Source organism: Brachyhypopomus gauderio, chromosome 3, assembly GCF_052324685.1.
Source record: "Brachyhypopomus gauderio isolate BG-103 chromosome 3, BGAUD_0.2, whole genome shotgun sequence".
Classification (NCBI taxonomy): Eukaryota; Metazoa; Chordata; class Actinopteri; order Gymnotiformes; family Hypopomidae; genus Brachyhypopomus; species Brachyhypopomus gauderio.
The window spans coordinates 33,022,936-33,033,016 of NC_135213.1; the positions used below are offsets into that span (position 1 = coordinate 33,022,936).

Below are 10,081 nucleotides of genomic sequence, written 5' to 3' on the forward strand. Positions count from 1 at the left end.
AGCTCCTTTGATGTACAACTGACCTCAGGCATATTTGGTGCATATGTGTGTGTGTGTGTGTGTGTGTGTGTGTGTGTGTGTGTGTGTGTGTGTGTGTGTGTGTTTTTCTTCCCCCTGAATGCTTAATTACCTAAATGAACTCATTATATGCTTCATTGGTCTAATTTAACTCTTTTGTCCAAGGTCAGGCCTGACAAAGATTTAATGTGACCCTGGGAGTCTGGGAGATTAGGGCATGTATGGACCACGTGTCTCACACCTGGCCATGAAGGATTAGTCAGACACGGCCAGAGAGGACAAGACAAGTCAAAGAAGATGCTCTGTTGCTGTTGTTAAGTGGACTGGTTTAACTGGTTTAATATTCATTAAATGGAAGAAATTATGATTTGTTCAATGGTGATTTGTTTTTGAAGATGAAAAATTCCTGCTTTGCAAGTTAACATGGACAGTAGTGGGTTTGTGTGAAACCATGCTAACTCTTTGTAGAACATACTTAAAAAGGAGCAACCTATTCAAAATCCGCATCCCCTGAGGCAGTCTGTGTTGCCAGATATTTCGCAGATCGGACAAAAGAATCCCAACATTATAACCCAGGCCTCTACAAATATTTCAATTGAACCATGAAAAGATAAAAAGAAATAAATAATTCGGCACCATGAAATATTAGAAGGGCCGCGAGGCTCGGAATGCGCGGCGAACGCGTTCCACACGCCGCCGTCCGTCTGCACAGGCACGTCCCCCCCCCCCCCCCCCTCGCCATCCCCCCTCTTCCAGCAGGCGCGGTGGGAATGTAGGGCGCTGTGCGAGTCGTGCCCAGCCCCGGTGCCTCTCCTCTTCACACTCATCTGGTACCGCTCTGCCGGTCTCCGGGACCATGGGGAAGGACAAGTCCTGGCTGTCCTGGCTCTTGACAGAGGAAATAAATCACGGCGCACACCGGAGGATACCCTTCCAGGCTGCAAGCTGGGAACTTCATTATCCCCGCCCCTGCCACGTTATTACTATGCACGTCGGCTCTGATTGGGTCCGGGCCCCGCCGCACCGTAGCCTACTTCTGTCAGCGGCCGAGGAGCGAGAGATCAGTCTTCGGCGCGGGCCGACTGATCGAGCGCAAGGCTCAGGAAAGGATGACTTTGAATGGGCCGGGAAATCCAGCAAAAGACGCGGCATGCGGAAGGAGGGATGGAGGGATGGAGGGAGAGAGAGAAGACAGAGTGGGGTGGGAGGAAAATGTGATATGTAAGGAAAAATCCTTAGTAAGCTTGCTGACTTTGGGCCTGGTGGAGCCGTGTTGGGTCTACGCTGGAGGAGTGGTGGGGTGACTAATGTACACAAACGTCTTACATAAATTTGATCGGAGCATTATGAATGAAATCCGCATAGTGTTGTGATTTGTGTATTATTCTTCGCTGGTGTTCTTCTTCCTCCACCCATAACCACCCACCATGTATAATGTTCCAGTGAAAGTGCGGTTATTTCTGGAAATAACGTGTGTGTGCGTGTGTATCTGTCTGTGTGTGTGTGTTAGAGAGAGATTATATAGGTGGAGCTATACTATTAGAACCTTTTTGCTTTTGTTAGTGGTTGAGGTAAGGGCTGAAAATGCAACAGTAATTCCGAGCAGTGGTTCTGAATGGATCGACCTTTACTGCTGCTCAACAATTATTGATTCAGTGTGTATGTGTGTATGTGTGTGTGTGTGTGTGTGTGTGTGTGTTTTTCTGGGTGCTAAAATCTGAAGTTATATTTAAAGTGCTACAGTTTTCTCTGTGTATACAGCTAATGACATTTGCCCTACATGTGATCGCAGTCCAATGTACTTACAATTGGGAATACATGTACATTTAAAAATGTTTCAGGACCATATTTAATGACTAAAGATGTGGATCTGCTACATCTATAGATGTAAAGATTAATGAAAGCATAAAATCACAAAAAATATCACATTTGTGGATTGGTGGATTCTTAAGTATGGATTTGAATGTCTCACAGGACACGTTTGTTACACATTGGAGAGATGAAAAGGAAGCTTTAGTTGAAACTGCGGTTTTTCTGTGGGACCAGAAAGTGGACTGAGTCAGTGATAAACGAAAAGATTTATTTCATGCTAATCCTCGAAACCCCCTTTTCATCAAGCGTGTGAGCTCAAATCAGTGAGTCCTCTCCTCCCTTAAGAGGTGGAGGCTATCAGACCAAGAGCTAGGACATTACACCGAGCTTCTGGCCAAGGACTGTGACACTGGTGGGCACAAAGGAAGCATCAGCTATCCTTAATCCAAAACAAAACAAAAACAACATTTTCAATTCTAATCCACTGGATTCTTATGAGTTGTGTGTACTAGCACTCAGTATGAATGCATACAGTCTGAAATGTCTGTATTTTGTGCTCTGGAGTGATAATCCACACTCCACCAGATAACACTGGTTTTGTAAACACATTGCATGAATACAGTAGCAACAGGAAATGACTCATACCTCCCACATTACATAAATAGACTGGAACATGTGAAATGATCTATGAAACTAAGTTTATACGACTGCAACAACCAGACCCGGCTATCCCATCTTACACAATGATCATTATTAGGTACTAGAGCTAATATCAATTTGAACGTCCTCTTGCACGTTTATAACAATCTTAGCACTGATGGTTTTGAGAAACTGCGCTCTACTCTAAGATCTGCTGGACCTTGCCTGAATAGGATCAAACATTCAGTATTTGGTACAGCAAACACCAAATACCATTCAAGATGGATCTATTGAGTCTGATTTCTTTCCTTTGGTGCCTGCTTGGCTCCCTCTGTGATCTTTATTTTTGCCCATTTTCATAGCGCCAATCCCTCAATCGCTCACACGGAGGCCACAGGAAGAGATCAATCCAGCCGCAGGAGAGCAGTAACCCAATCGCATCGACCCTTTTCTCCCCCTACTTCCCCTATCCTCCATCTACACCCCACCCTCCTCCACCCCTTCAGCCACCCGAATGGTGGCGAGCATCTCCACGGAAGCCTGAGGGGGTCAATCCAGTCTTCAGCAGCTGGTGGGGTGGGGGGGGGGGGGGGGGGGTGTTGTGACCCGAGCACCAAAGCCTCAGCCCAGCAGGTGCAGGAAAAAACACCAGGAGACGTCATCTGCTTTGGCACCGGCGCCGCTTGTGACCTGGGTTCCGGGAATAGCGCGTCAGCTGGGAGGCGGGAGAGGTGTGAAGGCAGGGCGAACGTCCAAGTCAGCCGCGCGGCGTGCGGGGAATCCTCCGGGTTCGGCCAGGCTAATTAGGGTGAGCGGCTGGGAGAGGAGCCCAGGTGTTAGCCCGAGACCGCGCAGCACCAGAGTAATGGCAGCTCCGTTAGCCCGCACCGCCGCCGTAATTTGTCGCCACGCTGTGTAATCATGCGCCTCGCTGCTCCACTTCTGCGCATGTTTCATTAATTCTTCTTATGCGCCTATTCGTTCTTGTTATTTATTGCCCACACAATGTTAACACCATTAGCGGGAGACACAACAATGACTTTGCCAGTGCAGTCCTTACCTTAGCCATGGGGAGCTCACAGGATATGGTTTATTGGGTCAAGGTGCTGTGTGAGGCAAAGACTGGGAACAAGGGTTTGTGTGTGTGTGTGTGTGTGTGTGTGTGTGTGTGTGTGTGTGTGTGCAAGAGAGGCATGAGAGAGATGAGCACAGCTAAACTGCACATGCGTTATACAGCAGAAAAAGTACTCATCAGCTAGACGGGTGATCAATTATGATCAAAACAAGCAAAAACAATCAATAGTCATATCGGAGCCCCGATGACATTTCAATGTAATACTTGAGCACACCATGAGGATGACCTTAAGAGCTCAGCGCTCCACGTCGGCCTGTTTCCAACACCACCTCTGAAATTATAGTCCCTTTGCTCCATACTTTTGGTGGTTTAATAATGAATAGCAGCTCTCATGTGATATTTATGCGCACAAATCGAAGGAGAGTCAAGCGGCAGTGAGAGAGAGACAAAGAGATAGAGACTGAGAGAGAGAGACACAGAGAGAGAGAGAGAGAGAGACAGACAGACAGAGAGACGGAGACAGACAGAAAGACAGAGAGAGAGACAGAGAGAGAAAGAAGCCCACACAAGCTCACTCAAAAGGAAGGATGAAGAAAGCGCTAGAGACGAGTGTGAGACAGAGGCAGGGAGCCGGAGCGGGAGAAGAGCATATATGATGATGGCCACCATTAGAAGAGTAACTGGGAGCCGCAGGCAGGAGAACGGAACTGGCACATACTGCGAACGCCATGCTGGATCAGGCCCCATCCCAAACACTCAACCAGCGCTCATCCGAACAGAAACTTCAGCGAGCAAATGCTGGAGTCAGCATCCATCCGCATGCATGCTCGGACGTATGTACATACAGGATCCAGGCATGCGGATTCATTTAGAAGCAGCTCATTACAGGTAACGAAATCGCTGCGTGTCAAGCAAATGACAAACGATCACCTTGAGCTAATCGCCCGACTCATCAGAGCCACACCCCCCCCCACCCGAATCGATTTCCGTGACAGACCCGCACCGTTTGATGGCGGGCCGCACTCACGGATCACCATGTTTGGAGCGAGCGTTGGTGGCTGACGCGGGCGAGGGCGTCTGGAGAGCGGAGCACGTGAGACGCACGCCGGCTGCACTCTCGACAAGTACAGTCACACGTTTAATTGACGTGCGGTAGCGGTGTCAAAATCGCTGGCAGGCGCACACTCTGCGTCGGGAGGCGAGAGGGGGGCGGGGCCTCCCTCCAATCACAGAAGCCACGACATCTTGACATAGCCCCAGCAGCTCCCCCATAGGTTAGGCTCTCCATATCCCCAGTGAGCAGCGTTCATTCGCACCCCGCATGCCCAGAATGAGCTCAGGAGGGGAACGGCAAGCTGCTACCAAACTTTACTTTTGTTTGCGAGTTCGCAGAAGTCAGCTGTTTTGTTTTGTTGTGGGGTTTTTTTTTCTTTCTTTCTGCAGCACCATCTGGGGTTTCTGGATTTACTTTTGTGCAGTTGCGACTCAGAGATCAGTTTGTAGTGGGGAAATGGTCAGACAGTCCAGAGCCAGTTTCAGTGTACTTTACAGTACTTTACTCCCGTGCCTGTATACTGGAGGGAAAAAGGCAGATCAAGTAAAACATCTTCTTTAGTTTATAACTTTTAAATAACTTTCAAACTTTAAAATTGGCTCAATGACATCACTGAGCTTGATTAAAAGTTTTAAACCTGATAAATTGCCGACACACTTTATGTTGACACTTTTTCACACTGTAGAAAGACTCTCTGTATACTTGTTTACAGGACCGTTTTACATTTCAGTCCACCTTCAGTTATATTTTTAGTACAATATGCAACCTAATTTCAATTAAAATGCATGCTTTAAAGCTGTCCTCCATTGTTTGAAAGCTGCGGAACCTGTGATAATGAAGTGTCACTTGCCTGATCCTGACATCACGGTCGTCATTCAGGACATTCGACAAACGGCAGACAGGGAGGTGCAAACTGTCACCTTCCCATGCCATCGCGCCACGGTATTGGAGGCTCTGGAGGTGAGAGAACCGGTGGTAATCAAAGATAAGGTGTCATTTTTTTTTTTATAACCCTTATACATGGTTTATTTGGCGAAACGTGTCTAACCTGATAATGAAGACCCCAAGGTGCATCGAGGGGAAGTCAAAGGTGAGACCAAGAGAAAATGAGGGTGGAACACTTAATTGGGAAACTGCGTCCCACTCTCGGGCTGTTTCTGATGTCTGTGCCCCAAGCATGGGGCAGTCGCGTGGGGCTGACCATGATCAATATTGATAATCTGGTAGAGTTAGGGAAAGGGACATTTCTAAGTTTAGACATGCATGGATTTACCAAGACCTGCAGATGCTGTAAGCAGCCACACAAAGCGAACCTCTGTTATGCTCTACTGTGCCTGCCCCAGGATTTTTCATTAAATGATCTGTTTGTTTTAGTGTAATGTGGCCTGTGATATATTTTGGGGGTTTGACTAGGACTCTGCTAAAGACACTTAAACCTAATCCCACCTGTACAGTTCCAGTCTAACATTTGGCGCATTTTCGAAATGGTTGTGCTGTCCATTTTGATCAAGAGGCTGATACCCCTCCTACGATGGGACAGGGGGGAATATGCCCTCTTCAGGGGGACATCCAGCCACTTCATGATAAAGGAGAGTTCCTCTCATGCCAAAAGTCCAGCGTCATTACCCACAGAGGCCAGTCCAGCCTGGTGAAAGCACGTACCCTAGTGAGACCAACTACAACGCTCATTATTCCATTATGCAGGCCAGAACAACAGAACAATTTTCAATATATATATATATATCAATTAAAAATTGTTGCATATATGTTGCATATATATATGCTCTGTCCCCCTCCCTCTTTCTCTCTCTCTCTCTCTCTCTATATATATATATATATATATATATATATATATACACACACACACACACACACACACACACACACACACACACACACACACGCATGCGCGCGCACACACACATACACACACACACACACACACACACACACACACATTTATGTTTTTACCTTTACTTTTATGGTGGTTATTAAATTTAGTAAATGTTTGTTCTTGTCAGAATAGATCCTGTCAGTTCTTCCACACCCCTCTGCTGTGGAATTATCAAAATGTCTTCATTTTAAAATGTGAACATAAATCAGCTCCCTGGCTGAAGCCTCTAGAAGAGCTTACACAAAATGTCCATTTAGAAACATATAGCACATGTTTGTCTGGTCATGATGCGTGTGCCCGGAGGCGGGCCGCCTTCCTTTAACAGTGGTGATGTCTTGAACGGCAAGACGAACCCTCCGTACCCACAAATCATTTCCATCTGAGTCTTGCCACCATGTCGGTGGCCTGATTCTTTTGCCACCCTGCTGGCTGTGTGGGCAGGGTTGCCACTGACATGAAGTCGGACCGGGCTTGTGAATGGACACTTCTCAGTCCACCAGCCAGTTCACCTGGGCCATCAATCTTTTTCCAGCATGCAGTCTTCAAAGGCTCCATCCTTTACTGTAAACACAACAACTCCTGCCATTTTACTGACAGAGTACTTCACTGAGGAGTCAGTTATATACGTTTCACCACGTCCACAGATGTTACTGACACCTGAGCAGATGTTTTGATGGGCTTTCTTCAGTTAGTTTGATCCCTAGCCACCATTCAAAGTATGCAACTCACCTTTCAGTATGTACATCCAGTATGCCAGGTTAAACAAAAACTCTTCACAATCTAGAACCATTCTCTAGAGACAGCTTGACATTTTTATTCTAGGCACACGCTGAGCACAGCTAGATTTAAAGATGTTATACTATGGCATGTGGCCATGACAACTTTAAATGTTGAAGCGTACAGATCTCAGGAAAGTCTCATTTGTTGGTTAATTCAGCAAACATACAAAAAGTCACACAGAAAAGAGCACACACCAGTACTTTAAGAGTGAGTGCACGCAGCACTTATTCAAGACTGCGAAGTGAAATGAAGTTTTTATTTACCCGAGTATAACGATATAACTATATAACTCCTCCTTCCCGTCTGTAGCGGATAATACATCAACTTTGTAAAGTCAGCTATGCTGATGAAATCTCCCCTTTGACCATAGATGAGGACACCAGAGAAGAGAAGAGGCTTGAAACTCTGTGTGTTAGGTCTGTGTCCAACGTATTTATTTTCCAAATGAAAATTCTTTTATTTCTAAATGAAGGTCTTCAGGCCAAACTTTTTGGCAGTAAACTTACTGTAAATTTAAACTTCAGCCGAAAATTAAAATAGCATCATTTTGAGATCATGCGACAAGCATAATTTCATGAAAAGCATTATGGGACAGTGGAACCTGGACCTCATAAGTCACATTAGTGATCAGCTGAAGTCTCCGATCAGGCCCTGTGATCGGGTGTGAGGTGTGTCTGTTTTCCCCTGCGGTGTTGACGGCGTCTAATCTGGGCGCTGATAAAAACGGCGGGAAACTGCAGGGACGGCCAAGTAGTCCAGACACCTGGCTCCGCCACGTCTGAGGGGAGGGCGATACGCCTGATGGAGGTGCCCTCCGAGATCGCATGGCCCCCTCAGTGTGAACCTTACAAAAACAGAACCGTGAAGAACCAGGTTCCTCCTCACCCGGTGTCACATAAGAATGAACCTGGGGGGAGGGATCCACGTTCCACTAACACAAGTGAGACCCAAGAACTAACTACAAGTGGCCTTCTGTAAGCAACTGTAATTATTTTCAAAGTCAGGTGGCCATACTCAGGAGAAAAGGAATTTTAACTTGACCTAAAATGACAGGCTTAATTTAGACCGACATCCAGCTCTTTTGGTTGGGGGATTTCCAGTTCTTGGCCGGCACCATAAGCCAACGGGAGCTTAGGAAAGATGGCGGCCAGAAGGTTAATAAGCAGATGACCGTTTGTGTTTACCATACTCACATCCTTGGGGAGCTCTGACGAGGAATCACTCTATGGTCCCACAAAAATCTTGCCGAGCTGCACTCCTACACAGCATAATGACTCTTCCCTGCAGAGTGAGATTTAAGGCCACCGACATTATGTTTTACTCCCCTGGTATTAAAAAACATATATATCACAGATTCTAGTTAAGATAAACACTGTTTCAAACATTCAGTTCCGTTTCAGCTATTTTTAATAATGATATATAACATATCTATATATTACTTTTAAATATGGAATTGGCCTACTGAGCAATTTAGGGTTAAAAAAGGGCGTGAGGGCAACTGCAACAAATGTGCCATGTCACACACTTCCTGCAGAGCTTCTTCAACTGTGATTTGTTCCGCGGTCCTTAAAAATGAATTTGCACTGTAGCAATAACAATTACAAATAAGCTGGTTTAGAAATTTTTCAAAGGTTTTTACAGACATAAACAAGTCTGGCTGTTGAAAAACATAATACAGTCAATAACATAGTTCAGTTAAAACAGATCTAAAGTTCATGTTCAGTGGTTTTCCTTATATGGTTCTGATACAGTACTGTAGCAAAAGCATACAGTACACTCATATCCACCACATCACACACACACACACAAACACACACACACACACACACATGCAACACGCACACACACACTCACACATGCACACGCAAACACACACATGCAACACACACACACACACTCACACATGCACACGCAAACACACACATGCAACACGCACACACACACACGCGCGCGCACACACACACATGCGCACACACACACATGCGCACACACACACACACACACACACACACACACACACACACACACACACACACACACACACACACACACACACACACACACACGTTGTCCCATTCTCGTTCTAACCAGCCTCTGTCCAGTGTGCTCCTGGCATCCCTCAAATCCAGTGGAACTTGTTGATAAATAGTTGGCAATTTGTCACAATGTGGCGCAGTGCTGATATGCAGAAAGTCCCTGCCTGGGCCTCCCAGTTTGCCCCTGTGTGAAGCCTGGGTTCATGGGAATGACCAATGGGAAGCAGTGCTGAACCACTTCCCACAGCCAAGAGACAGCTGTAATCCTTAACCCCCTAGACACACACACACACACACACACACACACACACACACACACACACACACACACACACGCGCGCTCTCAGCAGCAGTCATTTGTATGTATTTGCGCTCAAAGACGGAAGCATGTGAAGAAGCCTCCCCGCTAGATCGCAACGCTCACGTTCACAAAGGAGCGCTCGGAGGCGCGTGAGAGGCGCCGGCCCCGCCTCACGCGTACTGTACGCGCGAACTCCGTCATGCTTTCACACGCGAGGAGCAACGCCAAGCCAGCGCCAGGCGGGGGAGGGGGCGCAAAATTGATGGCGCTTCCGCTGCAGTGTCCTAGATCTGCTCGGTGCATTCATCACCTGCAGCCTCCGAAGGAAGAACTGAGGCCACAAGCCGTCGACCAGCGCTGTTGCCCCCCCCCTCCCCCCCCTCTTCCCCTCCTCCCCCAGCACCACAGCGGCACTGATAAAACAAACAGGACCAGACTGGCAACGCTGTCTCAGAAGTGCCACCCCTCCCCC

General features: G+C 47.0%; 1 long non-coding RNA gene across 1 annotated transcript; it reads right to left on the reverse strand.

The window, feature by feature from the left end:
- Positions 1–7,826: 7,826 nt before the first annotated feature.
- LOC143509823 (uncharacterized) lies at positions 7,827–9,615 on the reverse strand. Its single transcript, XR_013129798.1, has 3 exons — positions 9,361–9,615; positions 8,466–8,553; positions 7,827–8,116 (listed from the first exon to the last, which is right to left on the reverse strand). It is a non-coding gene; the product is annotated as an uncharacterized LOC143509823 (long non-coding RNA).
- Between the last annotated feature and the right edge of the window lie 466 nt (positions 9,616–10,081).